At 55.3% G+C, this 17,080-nt stretch overlaps 34 non-coding genes across 34 annotated transcripts; all 34 read left to right on the top strand.

Moving 5' to 3' along the window:
- The first annotated feature begins 175 nt into the window (after positions 1-175).
- Trnae-uuc (transfer RNA glutamic acid (anticodon UUC)) lies at positions 176-247 on the top strand. Its single transcript has one exon. It is a non-coding gene; the product is annotated as a tRNA-Glu (tRNA).
- A 198-nt stretch (positions 248-445) lies between these two features.
- Positions 446-519, top strand: Trnai-aau (transfer RNA isoleucine (anticodon AAU)). Its single transcript has one exon. It is a non-coding gene; the product is annotated as a tRNA-Ile (tRNA).
- Positions 520-1,398: 879 nt separating this feature from the next.
- Trnag-gcc (transfer RNA glycine (anticodon GCC)) lies at positions 1,399-1,469 on the top strand. Its single transcript has one exon. It is a non-coding gene; the product is annotated as a tRNA-Gly (tRNA).
- Positions 1,470-1,849: 380 nt separating this feature from the next.
- Trnam-cau (transfer RNA methionine (anticodon CAU)) lies at positions 1,850-1,922 on the top strand. Its single transcript has one exon. It is a non-coding gene; the product is annotated as a tRNA-Met (tRNA).
- Positions 1,923-2,227: 305 nt separating this feature from the next.
- On the top strand, positions 2,228-2,299 carry Trnae-uuc (transfer RNA glutamic acid (anticodon UUC)). Its single transcript has one exon. It is a non-coding gene; the product is annotated as a tRNA-Glu (tRNA).
- Positions 2,300-2,497: 198 nt separating this feature from the next.
- Positions 2,498-2,571, top strand: Trnai-aau (transfer RNA isoleucine (anticodon AAU)). Its single transcript has one exon. It is a non-coding gene; the product is annotated as a tRNA-Ile (tRNA).
- An 879-nt stretch (positions 2,572-3,450) lies between these two features.
- On the top strand, positions 3,451-3,521 carry Trnag-gcc (transfer RNA glycine (anticodon GCC)). The gene has a single exon. It is a non-coding gene; the product is annotated as a tRNA-Gly (tRNA).
- A 380-nt stretch (positions 3,522-3,901) lies between these two features.
- On the top strand, positions 3,902-3,974 carry Trnam-cau (transfer RNA methionine (anticodon CAU)). The gene has a single exon. It is a non-coding gene; the product is annotated as a tRNA-Met (tRNA).
- Positions 3,975-4,279: 305 nt separating this feature from the next.
- Positions 4,280-4,351, top strand: Trnae-uuc (transfer RNA glutamic acid (anticodon UUC)). Its single transcript has one exon. It is a non-coding gene; the product is annotated as a tRNA-Glu (tRNA).
- A 198-nt stretch (positions 4,352-4,549) lies between these two features.
- On the top strand, positions 4,550-4,623 carry Trnai-aau (transfer RNA isoleucine (anticodon AAU)). The gene has a single exon. It is a non-coding gene; the product is annotated as a tRNA-Ile (tRNA).
- Positions 4,624-5,602: 979 nt separating this feature from the next.
- Trnag-gcc (transfer RNA glycine (anticodon GCC)) lies at positions 5,603-5,673 on the top strand. The gene has a single exon. It is a non-coding gene; the product is annotated as a tRNA-Gly (tRNA).
- A 380-nt stretch (positions 5,674-6,053) lies between these two features.
- Positions 6,054-6,126, top strand: Trnam-cau (transfer RNA methionine (anticodon CAU)). The gene has a single exon. It is a non-coding gene; the product is annotated as a tRNA-Met (tRNA).
- Positions 6,127-6,431: 305 nt separating this feature from the next.
- Positions 6,432-6,503, top strand: Trnae-uuc (transfer RNA glutamic acid (anticodon UUC)). Its single transcript has one exon. It is a non-coding gene; the product is annotated as a tRNA-Glu (tRNA).
- A 198-nt stretch (positions 6,504-6,701) lies between these two features.
- Trnai-aau (transfer RNA isoleucine (anticodon AAU)) lies at positions 6,702-6,775 on the top strand. The gene has a single exon. It is a non-coding gene; the product is annotated as a tRNA-Ile (tRNA).
- Positions 6,776-7,654: 879 nt separating this feature from the next.
- Trnag-gcc (transfer RNA glycine (anticodon GCC)) lies at positions 7,655-7,725 on the top strand. Its single transcript has one exon. It is a non-coding gene; the product is annotated as a tRNA-Gly (tRNA).
- Positions 7,726-8,105: 380 nt separating this feature from the next.
- Trnam-cau (transfer RNA methionine (anticodon CAU)) lies at positions 8,106-8,178 on the top strand. Its single transcript has one exon. It is a non-coding gene; the product is annotated as a tRNA-Met (tRNA).
- Positions 8,179-8,483: 305 nt separating this feature from the next.
- Positions 8,484-8,555, top strand: Trnae-uuc (transfer RNA glutamic acid (anticodon UUC)). The gene has a single exon. It is a non-coding gene; the product is annotated as a tRNA-Glu (tRNA).
- Positions 8,556-8,753: 198 nt separating this feature from the next.
- Trnai-aau (transfer RNA isoleucine (anticodon AAU)) lies at positions 8,754-8,827 on the top strand. Its single transcript has one exon. It is a non-coding gene; the product is annotated as a tRNA-Ile (tRNA).
- Positions 8,828-9,706: 879 nt separating this feature from the next.
- On the top strand, positions 9,707-9,777 carry Trnag-gcc (transfer RNA glycine (anticodon GCC)). The gene has a single exon. It is a non-coding gene; the product is annotated as a tRNA-Gly (tRNA).
- A 380-nt stretch (positions 9,778-10,157) lies between these two features.
- Positions 10,158-10,230, top strand: Trnam-cau (transfer RNA methionine (anticodon CAU)). The gene has a single exon. It is a non-coding gene; the product is annotated as a tRNA-Met (tRNA).
- A 305-nt stretch (positions 10,231-10,535) lies between these two features.
- Trnae-uuc (transfer RNA glutamic acid (anticodon UUC)) lies at positions 10,536-10,607 on the top strand. The gene has a single exon. It is a non-coding gene; the product is annotated as a tRNA-Glu (tRNA).
- A 198-nt stretch (positions 10,608-10,805) lies between these two features.
- Trnai-aau (transfer RNA isoleucine (anticodon AAU)) lies at positions 10,806-10,879 on the top strand. Its single transcript has one exon. It is a non-coding gene; the product is annotated as a tRNA-Ile (tRNA).
- Positions 10,880-11,758: 879 nt separating this feature from the next.
- Positions 11,759-11,829, top strand: Trnag-gcc (transfer RNA glycine (anticodon GCC)). The gene has a single exon. It is a non-coding gene; the product is annotated as a tRNA-Gly (tRNA).
- Positions 11,830-12,209: 380 nt separating this feature from the next.
- Trnam-cau (transfer RNA methionine (anticodon CAU)) lies at positions 12,210-12,282 on the top strand. The gene has a single exon. It is a non-coding gene; the product is annotated as a tRNA-Met (tRNA).
- Positions 12,283-12,587: 305 nt separating this feature from the next.
- Positions 12,588-12,659, top strand: Trnae-uuc (transfer RNA glutamic acid (anticodon UUC)). Its single transcript has one exon. It is a non-coding gene; the product is annotated as a tRNA-Glu (tRNA).
- Positions 12,660-12,857: 198 nt separating this feature from the next.
- Positions 12,858-12,931, top strand: Trnai-aau (transfer RNA isoleucine (anticodon AAU)). Its single transcript has one exon. It is a non-coding gene; the product is annotated as a tRNA-Ile (tRNA).
- Positions 12,932-13,810: 879 nt separating this feature from the next.
- Positions 13,811-13,881, top strand: Trnag-gcc (transfer RNA glycine (anticodon GCC)). Its single transcript has one exon. It is a non-coding gene; the product is annotated as a tRNA-Gly (tRNA).
- A 380-nt stretch (positions 13,882-14,261) lies between these two features.
- On the top strand, positions 14,262-14,334 carry Trnam-cau (transfer RNA methionine (anticodon CAU)). Its single transcript has one exon. It is a non-coding gene; the product is annotated as a tRNA-Met (tRNA).
- A 305-nt stretch (positions 14,335-14,639) lies between these two features.
- Trnae-uuc (transfer RNA glutamic acid (anticodon UUC)) lies at positions 14,640-14,711 on the top strand. The gene has a single exon. It is a non-coding gene; the product is annotated as a tRNA-Glu (tRNA).
- A 198-nt stretch (positions 14,712-14,909) lies between these two features.
- Trnai-aau (transfer RNA isoleucine (anticodon AAU)) lies at positions 14,910-14,983 on the top strand. The gene has a single exon. It is a non-coding gene; the product is annotated as a tRNA-Ile (tRNA).
- Positions 14,984-15,862: 879 nt separating this feature from the next.
- On the top strand, positions 15,863-15,933 carry Trnag-gcc (transfer RNA glycine (anticodon GCC)). The gene has a single exon. It is a non-coding gene; the product is annotated as a tRNA-Gly (tRNA).
- A 380-nt stretch (positions 15,934-16,313) lies between these two features.
- On the top strand, positions 16,314-16,386 carry Trnam-cau (transfer RNA methionine (anticodon CAU)). Its single transcript has one exon. It is a non-coding gene; the product is annotated as a tRNA-Met (tRNA).
- A 305-nt stretch (positions 16,387-16,691) lies between these two features.
- On the top strand, positions 16,692-16,763 carry Trnae-uuc (transfer RNA glutamic acid (anticodon UUC)). Its single transcript has one exon. It is a non-coding gene; the product is annotated as a tRNA-Glu (tRNA).
- A 198-nt stretch (positions 16,764-16,961) lies between these two features.
- On the top strand, positions 16,962-17,035 carry Trnai-aau (transfer RNA isoleucine (anticodon AAU)). The gene has a single exon. It is a non-coding gene; the product is annotated as a tRNA-Ile (tRNA).
- The last annotated feature ends 45 nt before the right edge of the window (positions 17,036-17,080 follow it).

The following is a 17,080-nucleotide window of genomic DNA, read 5'->3' as shown; positions in this document are numbered from 1 at the left end:
TTTCCTCTTCTCCCAGCAGAGCACGAAGCCAAAAGCACTGCTCTGCGACGTTTGAGGTGCGCGCCTTGCCAGTCAGTATGTGTAAAGATGCTCGCAAAGAGAGAGGGGCGCCGACGCGGCCCTCGACACGAAATGCGACAAGCGACCGTACGAACGGTCGAATGAAACGGCCACATCCGGTGTGGTCTAGTGGCTAGGATACCTGGCTTTCACCCAGGAGGCCCGGGTTCGATTCCCGGTACCGGAACGGAATTTTTTCCACACGAATCGTGACAAGTTTGAGCTGTCCGAGCGGCCGTTTCCCGTCCTGCTCGCAATATAGCTACTGTTTCGTGACCGTCAGCAGAATATAGACTAGGGAAGCAGACACACGACGCCCATAGAAATGGTGTATGGCTTCATGCCACCCGTTTCCAGCGTAGGGCTGAGCAACTGCGTCTGCCGAGGCCCGTTAGCTCAGTTGGTTAGAGCGTCGTGCTAATAACGCGAAGGTCGTGGGTTCGATCCCCCCACGGGCCACTACTCTTTTACTACTGCGAAAAGGCAGCGCCGATTTCAGCTGGCGAGTGTGATGACCAAAAGATCATCACCCTGCGTGGAAGTTGACAGAGGATCCGAACCCGACTCGTCGGGAAGCACTACAGCATTCACTCGGCAATGGCCATAATATCTTGAATACACTGGTTCTCAACCGATAAAGAGAAAATGAAAGAAAATGTCCGATTGCCGATGCGTAACAACTTTGGCCCTGGTCAGTACTTGGGCGGGTGAGCGCATGGGAACACAGGGCACTATTGGCAGTTTTACTTCCTATTTTTGTTTCTCCTTTGACTGATTCGGTCAGGGAAACGCCACCGTGAAATGAAGGGGGCGTGCTGTGTGTCCATCGCCTCGCCTCTCCTTGCCTCTCTCAGTCGTTTCTCGTGCTTGTCGTTTTGATATAGGCCGATTTGAGAGCGTCAGCTCTCGCGTCAGCTGAGCAGAGTCGAGACAAGTCGAGACACACTAAGGGCTGGCGCTTGGAAGGCAACTATGCTGACCATTACACCACCACCGCACAAGCGAGCGCCCCACCTCCGCGCTGTGTCGGCTTCCCGCCTGTCGGCAGCGGCCGAAGGTGATCGTACCCGGCAGGCGCATTTCGAGGCAGGCTAGGGGAGCACATCCAGACGCATTCGGACAGCGTATCCGCGCACATTTCGCATCCTTTGGCAAGAGTCGGCGCCGGCGACGCAAGAGTACGCAGAGGACCGCGTTCTGGCGGCATTTTTAAGCAGTGCAGTGCAGGATTCAGCGTCTGCAGCACCTTCTCCACAGAATGCTACGGCGCTTGACGGCAGTCCCACTTTCCCTTGAGACATCTGCTCGGGAAGCAGCGTGAAGTTACCGCTGGCCCGAGCATCGGTGGTTCAGTGGTAGAATGCTCGCCTGCCACGCGGGCGGCCCGGGTTCGATTCCCGGCCGATGCATCATTTTGCTTTTCCCGCGATAATGCTGCCGCGTGGCTTGCGCGCTTGAGATGCACGATCCACAAGAATGTATAGCTGGATTCCCTTGAGAAGAACCGAGAACGCAGCACTCGCGGGTCCCCACTAGGACGCTCGCATCATGTTCTACAGACTAGCGTCGGCCTGGCCTCACAAGTTGCTGTGTCCCGGTGCCTCCGAGGCACTGAACTTTAACGACAAGGAGTGCTGCCTATCGTTGCAACAGCTGCAGCAACACCGCAATCAACTGGGCCGGCAGTGCACGTGTAGCAACAGAACACGTTATCCAGGAAGTACAGTGTCTCTACGTCTAATATTGGGTACGGTATTTAGGCAGTTTCCAGGACAAGCAGTTCACCCGTGACTCGGTAGCGCAGTAGGCAGCGCGCAAGTCTCATAATCTTAAGGTCGTGAGTTCGATCCTCACCCGGGGCATTTAATTTTCTGTGACTGATGCTGGTGCTGTTGCTAGGGCGCCAACGTATTTCTTGTTTGTTATCCACAACGTTTCAACGCTTCAGCGGGAGAATGTTTACTTCCTGTTATTGCTACTTACAGCTTCCCTTTTCCTCTTCTCCCAGCAGAGCACGAAGCCAAAAGCACTGCTCTGCGACGTTTGAGGTGCGCGCCTTGCCAGTCAGTATGTGTAAAGATGCTCGCAAAGAGAGAGGGGCGCTGACGCGGCCCTCGACACGAAATGCGACAAGCGACCGCACGAACGGTCGAATGAAACGGCCACATCCGGTGTGGTCTAGTGGCTAGGATACCTGGCTTTCACCCAGGAGGCCCGGGTTCGATTCCCGGTACCGGAACGGAATTTTTTCCACACGAATCGTGACAAGTTTGAGCTGTCCGAGCGGCCGTTTCCCGTCCTGCTCGCAATATAGCTACTGTTTCGTGACCGTCAGCAGAATATAGACTAGGGAAGCAGACACACGACGCCCATAGAAATGGTGTATGGCTTCATGCCACCCGTTTCCAGCGTAGGGCTGAGCAACTGCGTCTGCCGAGGCCCGTTAGCTCAGTTGGTTAGAGCGTCGTGCTAATAACGCGAAGGTCGTGGGTTCGATCCCCCCACGGGCCACTACTCTTTTACTACTGCGAAAAGGCAGCGCCGATTTCAGCTGGCGAGTGTGATGACCAAAAGATCATCACCCTGCGTGGAAGTTGACAGAGGATCCGAACCCGACTCGTCGGGAAGCACTACAGCATTCACTCGGCAATGGCCATAATATCTTGAATACACTGGTTCTCAACCGATAAAGAGAAAATGAAAGAAAATGTCCGATTGCCGATGCGTAACAACTTTGGCCCTGGTCAGTACTTGGGCGGGTGAGCGCATGGGAACACAGGGCACTATTGGCAGTTTTACTTCCTATTTTTGTTTCTCCTTTGACTGATTCGGTCAGGGAAACGCCACCGTGAAATGAAGGGGGCGTGCTGTGTGTCCATCGCCTCGCCTCTCCTTGCCTCTCTCAGTCGTTTCTCGTGCTTGTCGTTTTGATATAGGCCGATTTGAGAGCGTCAGCTCTCGCGTCAGCTGAGCAGAGTCGAGACAAGTCGAGACACACTAAGGGCTGGCGCTTGGAAGGCAACTATGCTGACCATTACACCACCACCACACAAGCGAGCGCCCCGCCTCCGCGCTGTGTCGGCTTCCCGCCTGTCGGCAGCGGCCGAAGGTGATCGTACCCGGCAGGCGCATTTCGAGGCAGGCTAGGGGAGCACATCCAGACGCATTCGGACAGCGTATCCGCGCACATTTCGCATCCTTTGGCAAGAGTCGGCGCCGGCGACGCAAGAGTACGCAGAGGACCGCGTTCTGGCGGCATTTTTAAGCAGTGCAGTGCAGGATTCAGCGTCTGCAGCACCTTCTCCACAGAATGCTACGGCGCTTGACGGCAGTCCCACTTTCCCTTGAGACATCTGCTCGGGAAGCAGCGTGAAGTTACCGCTGGCCCGAGCATCGGTGGTTCAGTGGTAGAATGCTCGCCTGCCACGCGGGCGGCCCGGGTTCGATTCCCGGCCGATGCATCATTTTGCTTTTCCCGCGATAATGCTGCCGCGTGGCTTGCGCGCTTGAGATGCACGATCCACAAGAATGTATAGCTGGATTCCCTTGAGAAGAACCGAGAACGCAGCACTCGCGGGTCCCCACTAGGACGCTCGCATCATGTTCTACAGACTAGCGTCGGCCTGGCCTCACAAGTTGCTGTGTCCCGGTGCCTCCGAGGCACTGAACTTTAACGACAAGGAGTGCTGCCTATCGTTGCAACAGCTGCAGCAACACCGCAATCAACTGGGCCGGCAGTGCACGTGTAGCAACAGAACACGTTATCCAGTAAGTACAGTGTCTCTACGTCTAATATTGGGTACGGTATTTAGGCAGTTTCCAGGACAAGCAGTTCACCCGTGCCTCGGTAGCGCAGTAGGCAGCGCGCAAGTCTCATAATCTTAAGGTCGTGAGTTCGATCCTCACCCGGGGCATTTAATTTTCTGTGACTGATGCTGGTGCTGTTGCTAGGGCGCCAACGTATTTCTTGTTTGTTATCCACAACGTTTCAACGCTTCAGCGGGAGAATGTTTACTTCCTGTTATTGCTACTTACAGCTTCCCTTTTCCTCTTCTCCCAGCAGAGCACGAAGCCAAAAGCACTGCTCTGCGACGTTTGAGGTGCGCGCCTTGCCAGTCAGTATGTGTAAAGATGCTCGCAAAGAGAGAGGGGCGCCGACGCGGCCCTCGACACGAAATGCGACAAGCGACCGTACGAACGGTCGAATGAAACGGCCACATCCGGTGTGGTCTAGTGGCTAGGATACCTGGCTTTCACCCAGGAGGCCCGGGTTCGATTCCCGGTACCGGAACGGAATTTTTTCCACACGAATCGTGACAAGTTTGAGCTGTCCGAGCGGCCGTTTCCCGTCCTGCTCGCAATATAGCTACTGTTTCGTGACCGTCAGCAGAATATAGACTAGGGAAGCAGACACACGACGCCCATAGAAATGGTGTATGGCTTCATGCCACCCGTTTCCAGCGTAGGGCTGAGCAACTGCGTCTGCCGAGGCCCGTTAGCTCAGTTGGTTAGAGCGTCGTGCTAATAACGCGAAGGTCGTGGGTTCGATCCCCCCACGGGCCACTACTCTTTTACTACTGCGAAAAGGCAGCGCCGATTTCAGCTGGCGAGTGTGATGACCAAAAGATCATCACCCTGCGTGGAAGTTGACAGAGGATCCGAACCCGACTCGTCGGGAAGCACTACAGCATTCACTCGGCAATGGCCATAATATCTTGAATACACTGGTTCTCAACCGATAAAGAGAAAATGAAAGAAAATGTCCGATTGCCGATGCGTAACAACTTTGGCCCTGGTCAGTACTTGGGCGGGTGAGCGCATGGGAACACAGGGCACTATTGGCAGTTTTACTTCCTATTTTTGTTTCTCCTTTGACTGATTCGGTCAGGGAAACGCCACCGTGAAATGAAGGGGGCGTGCTGTGTGTCCATCGCCTCGCCTCTCCTTGCCTCTCTCAGTCGTTTCTCGTGCTTGTCGTTTTGATATAGGCCGATTTGAGAGCGTCAGCTCTCGCGTCAGCTGAGCAAAGTCGAGACAAGTCGAGACAAGTCGAGACAAGTCGAGACAAGTCGAGACAAGTCGAGACAAGTCGAGACAAGTCGAGACAAGTCGAGACAAGTCGAGACAAGTCGAGACAAGTCGAGACACACTAAGGGCTGGCGCTTGGAAGGCAACTATGCTGACCATTACACCACCACCGCACAAGCGAGCGCCCCGCCTCCGCGCTGTGTCGGCTTCCCGCCTGTCGGCAGCGGCCGAAGGTGATCGTACCCGGCAGGCGCATTTCGAGGCAGGCTAGGGGAGCACATCCAGACGCATTCGGACAGCGTATCCGCGCACATTTCGCATCCTTTGGCAAGAGTCGGCGCCGGCGACGCAAGAGTACGCAGAGGACCGCGTTCTGGCGGCATTTTTAAGCAGTGCAGTGCAGGATTCAGCGTCTGCAGCACCTTCTCCACAGAATGCTACGGCGCTTGACGGCAGTCCCACTTTCCCTTGAGACATCTGCTCTGGAAGCAGCGTGAAGTTACCGCTGGCCCGAGCATCGGTGGTTCAGTGGTAGAATGCTCGCCTGCCACGCGGGCGGCCCGGGTTCGATTCCCGGCCGATGCATCATTTTGCTTTTCCCGCGATAATGCTGCCGCGTGGCTTGCGCGCTTGAGATGCACGATCCACAAGAATGTATAGCTGGATTCCCTTGAGAAGAACCGAGAACGCAGCACTCGCGGGTCCCCACTAGGACGCTCGCATCATGTTCTACAGACTAGCGTCGGCCTGGCCTCACAAGTTGCTGTGTCCCGGTGCCTCCGAGGCACTGAACTTTAACGACAAGGAGTGCTGCCTATCGTTGCAACAGCTGCAGCAACACCGCAATCAACTGGGCCGGCAGTGCACGTGTAGCAACAGAACACGTTATCCAGGAAGTACAGTGTCTCTACGTCTAATATTGGGTACGGTATTTAGGCAGTTTCCAGGACAAGCAGTTCACCCGTGCCTCGGTAGCGCAGTAGGCAGCGCGCAAGTCTCATAATCTTAAGGTCGTGAGTTCGATCCTCACCCGGGGCATTTAATTTTCTGTGACTGATGCTGGTGCTGTTGCTAGGGCGCCAACGTATTTCTTGTTTGTTATCCACAACGTTTCAACGCTTCAGCGGGAGAATGTTTACTTCCTGTTATTGCTACTTACAGCTTCCCTTTTCCTCTTCTCCCAGCAGAGCACGAAGCCAAAAGCACTGCTCTGCGACGTTTGAGGTGCGCGCCTTGCCAGTCAGTATGTGTAAAGATGCTCGCAAAGAGAGAGGGGCGCCGACGCGGCCCTCGACACGAAATGCGACAAGCGACCGTACGAACGGTCGAATGAAACGGCCACATCCGGTGTGGTCTAGTGGCTAGGATACCTGGCTTTCACCCAGGAGGCCCGGGTTCGATTCCCGGTACCGGAACGGAATTTTTTCCACACGAATCGTGACAAGTTTGAGCTGTCCGAGCGGCCGTTTCCCGTCCTGCTCGCAATATAGCTACTGTTTCGTGACCGTCAGCAGAATATAGACTAGGGAAGCAGACACACGACGCCCATAGAAATGGTGTATGGCTTCATGCCACCCGTTTCCAGCGTAGGGCTGAGCAACTGCGTCTGCCGAGGCCCGTTAGCTCAGTTGGTTAGAGCGTCGTGCTAATAACGCGAAGGTCGTGGGTTCGATCCCCCCACGGGCCACTACTCTTTTACTACTGCGAAAAGGCAGCGCCGATTTCAGCTGGCGAGTGTGATGACCAAAAGATCATCACCCTGCGTGGAAGTTGACAGAGGATCCGAACCCGACTCGTCGGGAAGCACTACAGCATTCACTCGGCAATGGCCATAATATCTTGAATACACTGGTTCTCAACCGATAAAGAGAAAATGAAAGAAAATGTCCGATTGCCGATGCGTAACAACTTTGGCCCTGGTCAGTACTTGGGCGGGTGAGCGCATGGGAACACAGGGCACTATTGGCAGTTTTACTTCCTATTTTTGTTTCTCCTTTGACTGATTCGGTCAGGGAAACGCCACCGTGAAATGAAGGGGGCGTGCTGTGTGTCCATCGCCTCGCCTCTCCTTGCCTCTCTCAGTCGTTTCTCGTGCTTGTCGTTTTGATATAGGCCGATTTGAGAGCGTCAGCTCTCGCGTCAGCTGAGCAGAGTCGAGACAAGTCGAGACACACTAAGGGCTGGCGCTTGGAAGGCAACTATGCTGACCATTACACCACCACCACACAAGCGAGCGCCCCGCCTCCGCGCTGTGTCGGCTTCCCGCCTGTCGGCAGCGGCCGAAGGTGATCGTACCCGGCAGGCGCATTTCGAGGCAGGCTAGGGGAGCACATCCAGACGCATTCGGACAGCGTATCCGCGCACATTTCGCATCCTTTGGCAAGAGTCGGCGCCGGCGACGCAAGAGTACGCAGAGGACCGCGTTCTGGCGGCATTTTTAAGCAGTGCAGTGCAGGATTCAGCGTCTGCAGCACCTTCTCCACAGAATGCTACGGCGCTTGACGGCAGTCCCACTTTCCCTTGAGACATCTGCTCGGGAAGCAGCGTGAAGTTACCGCTGGCCCGAGCATCGGTGGTTCAGTGGTAGAATGCTCGCCTGCCACGCGGGCGGCCCGGGTTCGATTCCCGGCCGATGCATCATTTTGCTTTTCCCGCGATAATGCTGCCGCGTGGCTTGCGCGCTTGAGATGCACGATCCACAAGAATGTATAGCTGGATTCCCTTGAGAAGAACCGAGAACGCAGCACTCGCGGGTCCCCACTAGGACGCTCGCATCATGTTCTACAGACTAGCGTCGGCCTGGCCTCACAAGTTGCTGTGTCCCGGTGCCTCCGAGGCACTGAACTTTAACGACAAGGAGTGCTGCCTATCGTTGCAACAGCTGCAGCAACACCGCAATCAACTGGGCCGGCAGTGCACGTGTAGCAACAGAACACGTTATCCAGGAAGTACAGTGTCTCTACGTCTAATATTGGGTACGGTATTTAGGCAGTTTCCAGGACAAGCAGTTCACCCGTGCCTCGGTAGCGCAGTAGGCAGCGCGCAAGTCTCATAATCTTAAGGTCGTGAGTTCGATCCTCACCCGGGGCATTTAATTTTCTGTGACTGATGCTGGTGCTGTTGCTAGGGCGCCAACGTATTTCTTGTTTGTTATCCACAACGTTTCAACGCTTCAGCGGGAGAATGTTTACTTCCTGTTATTGCTACTTACAGCTTCCCTTTTCCTCTTCTCCCAGCAGAGCACGAAGCCAAAAGCACTGCTCTGCGACGTTTGAGGTGCGCGCCTTGCCAGTCAGTATGTGTAAAGATGCTCGCAAAGAGAGAGGGGCGCCGACGCGGCCCTCGACACGAAATGCGACAAGCGACCGTACGAACGGTCGAATGAAACGGCCACATCCGGTGTGGTCTAGTGGCTAGGATACCTGGCTTTCACCCAGGAGGCCCGGGTTCGATTCCCGGTACCGGAACGGAATTTTTTCCACACGAATCGTGACAAGTTTGAGCTGTCCGAGCGGCCGTTTCCCGTCCTGCTCGCAATATAGCTACTGTTTCGTGACCGTCAGCAGAATATAGACTAGGGAAGCAGACACACGACGCCCATAGAAATGGTGTATGGCTTCATGCCACCCGTTTCCAGCGTAGGGCTGAGCAACTGCGTCTGCCGAGGCCCGTTAGCTCAGTTGGTTAGAGCGTCGTGCTAATAACGCGAAGGTCGTGGGTTCGATCCCCCCACGGGCCACTACTCTTTTACTACTGCGAAAAGGCAGCGCCGATTTCAGCTGGCGAGTGTGATGACCAAAAGATCATCACCCTGCGTGGAAGTTGACAGAGGATCCGAACCCGACTCGTCGGGAAGCACTACAGCATTCACTCGGCAATGGCCATAATATCTTGAATACACTGGTTCTCAACCGATAAAGAGAAAATGAAAGAAAATGTCCGATTGCCGATGCGTAACAACTTTGGCCCTGGTCAGTACTTGGGCGGGTGAGCGCATGGGAACACAGGGCACTATTGGCAGTTTTACTTCCTATTTTTGTTTCTCCTTTGACTGATTCGGTCAGGGAAACGCCACCGTGAAATGAAGGGGGCGTGCTGTGTGTCCATCGCCTCGCCTCTCCTTGCCTCTCTCAGTCGTTTCTCGTGCTTGTCGTTTTGATATAGGCCGATTTGAGAGCGTCAGCTCTCGCGTCAGCTGAGCAAAGTCGAGACAAGTCGAGACACACTAAGGGCTGGCGCTTGGAAGGCAACTATGCTGACCATTACACCACCACCGCACAAGCGAGCGCCCCGCCTCCGCGCTGTGTCGGCTTCCCGCCTGTCGGCAGCGGCCGAAGGTGATCGTACCCGGCAGGCGCATTTCGAGGCAGGCTAGGGGAGCACATCCAGACGCATTCGGACAGCGTATCCGCGCACATTTCGCATCCTTTGGCAAGAGTCGGCGCCGGCGACGCAAGAGTACGCAGAGGACCGCGTTCTGGCGGCATTTTTAAGCAGTGCAGTGCAGGATTCAGCGTCTGCAGCACCTTCTCCACAGAATGCTACGGCGCTTGACGGCAGTCCCACTTTCCCTTGAGACATCTGCTCGGGAAGCAGCGTGAAGTTACCGCTGGCCCGAGCATCGGTGGTTCAGTGGTAGAATGCTCGCCTGCCACGCGGGCGGCCCGGGTTCGATTCCCGGCCGATGCATCATTTTGCTTTTCCCGCGATAATGCTGCCGCGTGGCTTGCGCGCTTGAGATGCACGATCCACAAGAATGTATAGCTGGATTCCCTTGAGAAGAACCGAGAACGCAGCACTCGCGGGTCCCCACTAGGACGCTCGCATCATGTTCTACAGACTAGCGTCGGCCTGGCCTCACAAGTTGCTGTGTCCCGGTGCCTCCGAGGCACTGAACTTTAACGACAAGGAGTGCTGCCTATCGTTGCAACAGCTGCAGCAACACCGCAATCAACTGGGCCGGCAGTGCACGTGTAGCAACAGAACACGTTATCCAGGAAGTACAGTGTCTCTACGTCTAATATTGGGTACGGTATTTAGGCAGTTTCCAGGACAAGCAGTTCACCCGTGCCTCGGTAGCGCAGTAGGCAGCGCGCAAGTCTCATAATCTTAAGGTCGTGAGTTCGATCCTCACCCGGGGCATTTAATTTTCTGTGACTGATGCTGGTGCTGTTGCTAGGGCGCCAACGTATTTCTTGTTTGTTATCCACAACGTTTCAACGCTTCAGCGGGAGAATGTTTACTTCCTGTTATTGCTACTTACAGCTTCCCTTTTCCTCTTCTCCCAGCAGAGCACGAAGCCAAAAGCACTGCTCTGCGACGTTTGAGGTGCGCGCCTTGCCAGTCAGTATGTGTAAAGATGCTCGCAAAGAGAGAGGGGCGCCGACGCGGCCCTCGACACGAAATGCGACAAGCGACCGTACGAACGGTCGAATGAAACGGCCACATCCGGTGTGGTCTAGTGGCTAGGATACCTGGCTTTCACCCAGGAGGCCCGGGTTCGATTCCCGGTACCGGAACGGAATTTTTTCCACACGAATCGTGACAAGTTTGAGCTGTCCGAGCGGCCGTTTCCCGTCCTGCTCGCAATATAGCTACTGTTTCGTGACCGTCAGCAGAATATAGACTAGGGAAGCAGACACACGACGCCCATAGAAATGGTGTATGGCTTCATGCCACCCGTTTCCAGCGTAGGGCTGAGCAACTGCGTCTGCCGAGGCCCGTTAGCTCAGTTGGTTAGAGCGTCGTGCTAATAACGCGAAGGTCGTGGGTTCGATCCCCCCACGGGCCACTACTCTTTTACTACTGCGAAAAGGCAGCGCCGATTTCAGCTGGCGAGTGTGATGACCAAAAGATCATCACCCTGCGTGGAAGTTGACAGAGGATCCGAACCCGACTCGTCGGGAAGCACTACAGCATTCACTCGGCAATGGCCATAATATCTTGAATACACTGGTTCTCAACCGATAAAGAGAAAATGAAAGAAAATGTCCGATTGCCGATGCGTAACAACTTTGGCCCTGGTCAGTACTTGGGCGGGTGAGCGCATGGGAACACAGGGCACTATTGGCAGTTTTACTTCCTATTTTTGTTTCTCCTTTGACTGATTCGGTCAGGGAAACGCCACCGTGAAATGAAGGGGGCGTGCTGTGTGTCCATCGCCTCGCCTCTCCTTGCCTCTCTCAGTCGTTTCTCGTGCTTGTCGTTTTGATATAGGCCGATTTGAGAGCGTCAGCTCTCGCGTCAGCTGAGCAGAGTCGAGACAAGTCGAGACACACTAAGGGCTGGCGCTTGGAAGGCAACTATGCTGACCATTACACCACCACCACACAAGCGAGCGCCCCGCCTCCGCGCTGTGTCGGCTTCCCGCCTGTCGGCAGCGGCCGAAGGTGATCGTACCCGGCAGGCGCATTTCGAGGCAGGCTAGGGGAGCACATCCAGACGCATTCGGACAGCGTATCCGCGCACATTTCGCATCCTTTGGCAAGAGTCGGCGCCGGCGACGCAAGAGTACGCAGAGGACCGCGTTCTGGCGGCATTTTTAAGCAGTGCAGTGCAGGATTCAGCGTCTGCAGCACCTTCTCCACAGAATGCTACGGCGCTTGACGGCAGTCCCACTTTCCCTTGAGACATCTGCTCGGGAAGCAGCGTGAAGTTACCGCTGGCCCGAGCATCGGTGGTTCAGTGGTAGAATGCTCGCCTGCCACGCGGGCGGCCCGGGTTCGATTCCCGGCCGATGCATCATTTTGCTTTTCCCGCGATAATGCTGCCGCGTGGCTTGCGCGCTTGAGATGCACGATCCACAAGAATGTATAGCTGGATTCCCTTGAGAAGAACCGAGAACGCAGCACTCGCGGGTCCCCACTAGGACGCTCGCATCATGTTCTACAGACTAGCGTCGGCCTGGCCTCACAAGTTGCTGTGTCCCGGTGCCTCCGAGGCACTGAACTTTAACGACAAGGAGTGCTGCCTATCGTTGCAACAGCTGCAGCAACACCGCAATCAACTGGGCCGGCAGTGCACGTGTAGCAACAGAACACGTTATCCAGGAAGTACAGTGTCTCTACGTCTAATATTGGGTACGGTATTTAGGCAGTTTCCAGGACAAGCAGTTCACCCGTGCCTCGGTAGCGCAGTAGGCAGCGCGCAAGTCTCATAATCTTAAGGTCGTGAGTTCGATCCTCACCCGGGGCATTTAATTTTCTGTGACTGATGCTGGTGCTGTTGCTAGGGCGCCAACGTATTTCTTGTTTGTTATCCACAACGTTTCAACGCTTCAGCGGGAGAATGTTTACTTCCTGTTATTGCTACTTACAGCTTCCCTTTTCCTCTTCTCCCAGCAGAGCACGAAGCCAAAAGCACTGCTCTGCGACGTTTGAGGTGCGCGCCTTGCCAGTCAGTATGTGTAAAGATGCTCGCAAAGAGAGAGGGGCGCCGACGCGGCCCTCGACACGAAATGCGACAAGCGACCGTACGAACGGTCGAATGAAACGGCCACATCCGGTGTGGTCTAGTGGCTAGGATACCTGGCTTTCACCCAGGAGGCCCGGGTTCGATTCCCGGTACCGGAACGGAATTTTTTCCACACGAATCGTGACAAGTTTGAGCTGTCCGAGCGGCCGTTTCCCGTCCTGCTCGCAATATAGCTACTGTTTCGTGACCGTCAGCAGAATATAGACTAGGGAAGCAGACACACGACGCCCATAGAAATGGTGTATGGCTTCATGCCACCCGTTTCCAGCGTAGGGCTGAGCAACTGCGTCTGCCGAGGCCCGTTAGCTCAGTTGGTTAGAGCGTCGTGCTAATAACGCGAAGGTCGTGGGTTCGATCCCCCCACGGGCCACTACTCTTTTACTACTGCGAAAAGGCAGCGCCGATTTCAGCTGGCGAGTGTGATGACCAAAAGATCATCACCCTGCGTGGAAGTTGACAGAGGATCCGAACCCGACTCGTCGGGAAGCACTACAGCATTCACTCGGCAATGGCCATAATATCTTGAATACACTGGTTCTCAACCGATAAAGAGAAAATGAAAGAAAATGTCCGATTGCCGATGCGTAACAACTTTGGCCCTGGTCAGTACTTGGGCGGGTGAGCGCATGGGAACACAGGGCACTATTGGCAGTTTTACTTCCTACTTTTGTTTCTCCTTTGACTGATTCGGTCAGGGAAACGCCACCGTGAAATGAAGGGGGCGTGCTGTGTGTCCATCGCCTCGCCTCTCCTTGCCTCTCTCAGTCGTTTCTCGTGCTTGTCGTTTTGATATAGGCCGATTTGAGAGCGTCAGCTCTCGCGTCAGCTGAGCAGAGTCGAGACAAGTCGAGACACACTAAGGGCTGGCGCTTGGAAGGCAACTATGCTGACCATTACACCACCACCACACAAGCGAGCGCCCCGCCTCCGCGCTGTGTCGGCTTCCCGCCTGTCGGCAGCGGCCGAAGGTGATCGTACCCGGCAGGCGCATTTCGAGGCAGGCTAGGGGAGCACATCCAGACGCATTCGGACAGCGTATCCGCGCACATTTCGCATCCTTTGGCAAGAGTCGGCGCCGGCGACGCAAGAGTACGCAGAGGACCGCGTTCTGGCGGCATTTTTAAGCAGTGCAGTGCAGGATTCAGCGTCTGCAGCACCTTCTCCACAGAATGCTACGGCGCTTGACGGCAGTCCCACTTTCCCTTGAGACATCTGCTCGGGAAGCAGCGTGAAGTTACCGCTGGCCCGAGCATCGGTGGTTCAGTGGTAGAATGCTCGCCTGCCACGCGGGCGGCCCGGGTTCGATTCCCGGCCGATGCATCATTTTGCTTTTCCCGCGATAATGCTGCCGCGTGGCTTGCGCGCTTGAGATGCACGATCCACAAGAATGTATAGCTGGATTCCCTTGAGAAGAACCGAGAACGCAGCACTCGCGGGTCCCCACTAGGACGCTCGCATCATGTTCTACAGACTAGCGTCGGCCTGGCCTCACAAGTTGCTGTGTCCCGGTGCCTCCGAGGCACTGAACTTTAACGACAAGGAGTGCTGCCTATCGTTGCAACAGCTGCAGCAACACCGCAATCAACTGGGCCGGCAGTGCACGTGTAGCAACAGAACACGTTATCCAGGAAGTACAGTGTCTCTACGTCTAATATTGGGTACGGTATTTAGGCAGTTTCCAGGACAAGCAGTTCACCCGTGCCTCGGTAGCGCGGTAGGCAGCGCGCAAGTCTCATAATCTTAAGGTCGTGAGTTCGATCCTCACCCGGGGCATTTAATTTTCTGTGACTGATGCTGGTGCTGTTGCTAGGGCGCCAACGTATTTCTTGTTTGTTATCCACAACGTTTCAACGCTTCAGCGGGAGAATGTTTACTTCCTGTTATTGCTACTTACAGCTTCCCTTTTCCTCTTCTCCCAGCAGAGCACGAAGCCAAAAGCACTGCTCTGCGACGTTTGAGGTGCGCGCCTTGCCAGTCAGTATGTGTAAAGATGCTCGCAAAGAGAGAGGGGCGCCGACGCGGCCCTCGACACGAAATGCGACAAGCGACCGTACGAACGGTCGAATGAAACGGCCACATCCGGTGTGGTCTAGTGGCTAGGATACCTGGCTTTCACCCAGGAGGCCCGGGTTCGATTCCCGGTACCGGAACGGAATTTTTTCCACACGAATCGTGACAAGTTTGAGCTGTCCGAGCGGCCGTTTCCCGTCCTGCTCGCAATATAGCTACTGTTTCGTGACCGTCAGCAGAATATAGACTAGGGAAGCAGACACACGACGCCCATAGAAATGGTGTATGGCTTCATGCCACCCGTTTCCAGCGTAGGGCTGAGCAACTGCGTCTGCCGAGGCCCGTTAGCTCAGTTGGTTAGAGCGTCGTGCTAATAACGCGAAGGTCGTGGGTTCGATCCCCCCACGGGCCACTACTCTTTTACTACTGCGAAAAGGCAGCGCCGATTTCAGCTGGCGAGTGTGATGACCAAAAGATCATCACCCTGCGTGGAAGTTGACAGAGGATCCGAACCCGACTCGTCGGGAAGCACTACAGCATTCACTCGGCAATGGCCATAATATCTTGAATACACTGGTTCTCAACCGATAAAGAGAAAATGAAAGAAAATGTGCGATTGCCGATGCGTAACAACTTTGGCCCTTGTCAGTACTTGCGCGGGTGAGCGCATGGGAACACAGGGCACTATTGGCAGTTTTACTTCCTATTTTTGTTTCTCCTTTGACTGATTCGGTCAGGGAAACGCCACCGTGAAATGAAGGGGGCGTGCTGTGTGTCCATCGCCTCGCCTCTCCTTGCCTCTCTCAGTCGTTTCTCGTGCTTGTCGTTTTGATATAGGCCGATTTGAGAGCGTCAGCTCTCGCGTCAGCTGAGCAAAGTCGAGACAAGTCGAGACACACTAAGGGCTGGCGCTTGGAAGGCAACTATGCTGACCATTACACCACCACCGCACAAGCGAGCGCCCCGCCTCCGCGCTGTGTCGGCTTCCCGCCTGTCGGCAGCGGCCGAAGGTGATCGTACCCGGCAGGCGCATTTCGAGGCAGGCTAGGGGAGCACATCCAGACGCATTCGGACAGCGTATCCGCGCACATTTCGCATCCTTTGGCAAGAGTCGGCGCCGGCGACGCAAGAGTACGCAGAGGACCGCGTTCTGGCGGCATTTTTAAGCAGTGCAGTGCAGGATTCAGCGTCTGCAGCACCTTCTCCACAGAATGCTACGGCGCTTGACGGCAGTCCCACTTTCCCTTGAGACATCTGCTCGGGAAGCAGCGTGAAGTTACCGCTGGCCCGAGCATCGGTGGTTCAGTGGTAGAATGCTCGCCTGCCACGCGGGCGGCCCGGGTTCGATTCCCGGCCGATGCATCATTTTGCTTTTCCCGCGATAATGCTGCCGCGTGGCTTGCGCGCTTGAGATGCACGATCCACAAGAATGTATAGCTGGATTCCCTTGAGAAGAACCGAGAACGCAGCACTCGCGGGTCCCCACTAGGACGCTCGCATCATGTTCTACAGACTAGCGTCGGCCTGGCCTCACAAGTTGCTGTGTCCCGGTGCCTCCGAGGCACTGAACTTTAACGACAAGGAGTGCTGCCTATCGTTGCAACAGCTGCAGCAACACCGCAATCAACTGGGCCGGCAGTGCACGTGTAGCAACAGAACACGTTATCCAGGAAGTACAGTGTCTCTACGTCTAATATTGGGTACGGTATTTAGGCAGTTTCCAGGACAAGCAGTTCACCCGTGCCTCGGTAGCGCAGTAGGCAGCGCGCAAGTCTCATAATCTTAAGGTCGTGAGTTCGATCCTCACCCGGGGCATTTAATTTTCTGTGACTGATGCTGGTGCTGTTGCTAGGGCGCCAACGTATTTCTTGTTTGTTATCCACAACGTTTCAACGCTTCAGCGGGAGAATGTTTACTTCCTGTTATTGCTACTTACAGCTTCCCTTTTCCTCTTCTCCCAGCAGAGCACGAAGCCAAAAGCACTGCTCTGCGACGTTTGAGGTGCGCGCCTTGCCAGTCAGTATGTGTAAAGATGCTCGCAAAGAGAGAGGGGCGCCGACGCGGCCCTCGACACGAAATGCGACAAGCGACCGTACGAACGGTCGAATGAAACGGCCACATCCGGTGTGGTCTAGTGGCTAGGATACCTGGCTTTCACCCAGGAGGCCCGGGTTCGATTCCCGGTACCGGAACGGAATTTTTTCCACACGAATCGTGACAAGTTTGAGCTGTCCGAGCGGCCGTTTCCCGTCCTGCTCGCAATATAGCTACTGTTTCGTGACCGTCAGCAGAATATAGACTAGGGAAGCAGACACACGACGCCCATAGAAATGGTGTATGGCTTCATGCCACCCGTTTCCAGCGTAGGGCTGAGCAACTGCGTCTGCCGAGGCCCGTTAGCTCAGTTGGTTAGAGCGTCGTGCTAATAACGCGAAGGTCGTGGGTTCGATCCCCCCACGGGCCACTACTCTTTTACTACTGCGAAAAGGCAGCGCCGATTTCAGCTGGC

Source organism: Schistocerca serialis, chromosome 2 (genome assembly GCF_023864345.2).
Source record: "Schistocerca serialis cubense isolate TAMUIC-IGC-003099 chromosome 2, iqSchSeri2.2, whole genome shotgun sequence".
Classification (NCBI taxonomy): domain Eukaryota; kingdom Metazoa; phylum Arthropoda; class Insecta; order Orthoptera; family Acrididae; genus Schistocerca; species Schistocerca serialis.
This window is presented reverse-complemented; position numbering and strand designations above follow the sequence as displayed.